This window comes from Muntiacus reevesi, chromosome 3 (assembly GCF_963930625.1).
Source record: "Muntiacus reevesi chromosome 3, mMunRee1.1, whole genome shotgun sequence".
Classification (NCBI taxonomy): domain Eukaryota; kingdom Metazoa; phylum Chordata; class Mammalia; order Artiodactyla; family Cervidae; genus Muntiacus; species Muntiacus reevesi.
This window is the reverse complement of record NC_089251.1, coordinates 137,587,794-137,591,717: the sequence shown is the minus strand read 5'-3', so window position 1 is coordinate 137,591,717 and position 3,924 is coordinate 137,587,794. Positions and strand designations below refer to the sequence as shown.

Genomic DNA, 3,924 nt, shown 5'->3' with positions numbered 1-3,924 from the left:
CACCATCTCAACCTCTGTCGTCCCCTTCTCATCCCTCCTTCAATCCTTCCCAACATCAAGGTCTTTTCTAGTGAGTCAGTTCTTCGCATCAGGTGGTCAAAGTATTGGAGCTTTAGCATCAGTCCTTCCAATGAATATTCAGGACTGATTTCCTTTAGATTAGACTGGTTGGATCTCCTTGCAGTTCAAGGGACTCTCAAGAGTCTTATCCGACACAATAGTTCAAAAGCATCAATTCTCTGGTGCTCAGCTTTCTTTATAATCCAACTCTCTCACACATACATGACTACAGGAAAGACCATAGCCTTGACTACATAGTCCTTTGTTGGCAAAGTAATGTCTCTGCTTTTTAACACGCAGTCTAGGTTGATCAAAGCTTTTCTTCCAAGGAGCAAGTGTCTTTTAATTTCATGGCTGCAGTCACCATCTACAGTGATTTTGGAGCTCAAAAAACAAAAAAAGTCTCTTACTGTTTCCATTGTTTACCCATCTATTTGCCATGAAGTGATTGAACTAGATGCCGTGATCTTAGTTTTCGAAATGTAAAGTTTTAAGCCAACTTTTTCACTCTCCTCTTTTACTTTGATCAAGAGGTTCTTTAGTTCTTCTTCACTTTCTACCATAAAGGGTGGTGTCATCTGCATATCTGAGGTTATTGATATTTCTCCTGGCAATCTTGATTCCAGCTTGTGCTTCATCAAGCCTGGCATTTCTCATGATGTGCTCTGCATATAAGTTAATTAGTCAGGGTGACAATATGCAGGCTTGACGTGCCCTTTTCCCAATTTGGAACCAGTCTGTTGTTCCATGTCCAGTTCTAACCATTGCTTCTTGACCTGCATACAGATTTCTCAGGAGGTGGGTCAGGTGGTCTGGTATTCTCATCTCTTGAAGAATTTTCCACAGCTTGTTGTGATCCACACAGTCAAAGGCTTTGGCATACTCAATAAAGCAGAAGTAGATGTTTTTCTGGAACTCTCTTGCTTTTTCAATGATCCAATGAATGTTAACAATTTGATCTCTGGTTCCTTTGTCTTTTCTAAATCCAATTTGAACATCTGGAAGTTCACAGTTCATGTACTGTTGAAGCCTGGCTTGGAGAATTTTAAGCACTGTGGCAATAGGGAACACTATAAAGGGCCAGTCTGAATCATGTGGTCACGTACAATGGTGGGGTGGTTGTTATATGCTTAATATCTCTGTTACTTATAGGCAGTCCCAACAACAACACTGACTTAAACAAGATAGAAATACCTTAAGATTTTTGATTCTTGGAATTTTTAGAGGCTCAGGTTTATTCTCTCATGATGTTTCCCTCCCCGCCCCTGCCATGTGGAAATATGAAACATTTATTTTAGGTATCAGACAAGGACAAAGCTAAGTAATCCAATTTTACTGCAACATTATAAAAACCAACCCTTCACCACAGTGTAAGATTTAACTGCATGTGCACAAGGGGACATATGATATGAAATGTATTAAGGTGGCTGCTGCCCTGCCGAGGACTTCCTGTCCCTCCCCAGGTCCTACTGAAATACTGGTGGTCCCAAGAGTTACAGAAGCAAATCATTTAAGATAATAATAACAAAGCAAATGAAAAGACAAATCAAAATGCCTCAGTAACCATATGTCCAAATCAAACTTTATCTATTTAAATGTTGTATTTGCCTCCCACTAACAAATCTTTATTTCACTCAAACTTGGACCAGTAAATCTTCCACTCTGATGTGTTTTCCTTACCTAATTAATTCAAAGGAAAAAATCAAAATGATTAGTAAAGAAAATGTAGGTGTTAATACACCTTTTTAACTTTAAATATTTTTAAGGTTTAAAAATTGCTTAAAGTTTTTAATTTCTAAGAGGAAAACATTATCTGAATGAATACCCTAATGGCAAACCACTGTAAAATGTTTTCAGCTGCATTTGGGGGAAAGGGGTAGGGATTATCTTCAAAGCACCTCAGTTTTCTTCATGAGAAGGTCAGAGATACACGGGTTTGTATTATTGCAACATCCATTAGGTGATCTAAGTTGCTTTTCCTCCAGCAGGGGCTTTATGTCAGAAGGGCATTATGCTTGACCTCCAAATTTGGCTGACAATTTACTGATGAGATTCATAAACTTTGGGTTGCTCTGATATTTTGACATATTTGCCAGATTCTGGGCTACATCCTGGAAGGCCACCATAACTTCTGAATCCTGCATTGCTACAAGGACCTCTGGATCACTAACAATTTCATTGAGCCCAGCCATTCCTGGCATTCCAGGCATTCCCCCTCCCATTCCAGGCATGCCCCCAGGAAAGCCAAACTGAGATCCTGATTTTCTTCTAGCTTCTTCCTCCCTCTGGGCTCTCTCATGTTCTTCCCAAGCCTTCTTAACCCTTTCTATTCTTTCTTTGATCTCTCACTCTTCACGTGTTTGCTCATACTTTCTCCATCATTCAGTAATTTTCTGGACCCTTGGTTGAACTTCCTTCAGCATTGCACTAGCATCTTCATCATAATCCAGCTTACAGGCAAGGGCAGGGTCATGGGCAGCTTCTTCCCAGTAGCCCAGAAGTCTGTGTGCTTTCCCTCCCCGCTTGTATAGGCTGAGCTGAATCAGGGTTTATTTCTGATTACTGTCACAGCCTCGGGTGGCAGCATTTGGCTTCTGTAATTTGATGAAGACACTGGCTCTTTTGGCATACAGAACAGCCAAACGAGGATTTAGCTTGATGGCATCCGTGAACATGTCAATGGCTTTCTCTGGTTCACCATCATTTAGGGCATCACTGACAGCCACTTTTTTTTTTATCATTTGCCTGATCCATCATCTCCTCAGTTATCTCTACATTTTCGTCTCCCATCTTTTGAGGTGCATCAGTGTCTGGTTCAATCACACCTGCATTGTCAGTTTCTAGATCACTTTCCTCATTTGAGGGTTCCTCTGTCTTTATGTTTTCCTCTGGCTTCTTACCATCTGCTTTTTTCTTCCTTGGTATTTTCTTCCGATTTAGATTTAGAAGCAGCACGTGCTATTTTACCCTCCATGCTCTCCACCCACTCCCTCAGGAAGCACATTTTCTAGGTGTGCAGAATGCTCTGGTCCTGCTTTTCACATTTTCACGAAGGCATGAAGCTCGCTCATTTTGTAGGGGACCACAGTCTAGAAGCGGCGGGAGGCGGCAGGCGAGGGAAAGGCTTCAGTCCAATTCCAGAGCTCGGTGCTACTTCAGCATGACCACTTAAAGGGGCTCTCATGATGCTATCGAACTGTGTTGTTGAAGAAGACTCTTGAGAGTCCTTTGGACTGCAAGGAGATCAAACCAGTCCATCCTAAAGGAAATCAGTCCTGGGTGTTCATTGGAAGGACTGATGCTGAAGCTGAAACTCCAATACTTTGGACACCAGATGTGAAGAGCTGACTCATTGGAAAAAACCCTGATGCTGTGAAGGATTGAAGGAAGGAGGAGAAGGGGATGACAGAGGATGAGATGCTTGGAGGGCATCACCGGCTCAATGGACATGAGTTTGAGCAAGCTCTGGGAGATGGTGAAGGACAGAGAGGCCTGGCGTGCTGCAGTCCACGGGGTCACAAAGAGTCGGACATGACTGAGCGACTGAAAAGCAACATGAAAAGGCTTCATTCTCAAAATTACCTTGTAGTCCAACATTGATGTTCCAGCTTCGACCTTCAAATTCATACTCTATCTAGCAGGAAAGAAGTGTCACAGAATTAAAGATAAAGAGAACTTGCTAAATTCTTTCAAGAGGGTTTGAGAAAGTGCCCCATGAAACTTTTTCTCATCTGCCAAAATGTAGATACATGACCTTTAGAAAGAACACTGAGAATTGTAGTCTATTCCAGTTGACTGTTGCTTTGCTGTATTTCTATGGAGGTAAAGGAAAACATTATCTTGGAACACAATTAACAGTTTCTG

At 41.7% G+C, this 3,924-nt stretch overlaps 1 pseudogene; it reads right to left on the bottom strand.

The window, feature by feature from the left end:
• Window positions 1–1,805: 1,805 nt before the first annotated feature.
• LOC136164121 (hsc70-interacting protein-like) lies at window positions 1,806–3,687 on the bottom strand (annotated as a pseudogene).
• Window positions 3,688–3,924: the final 237 nt, after the last annotated feature.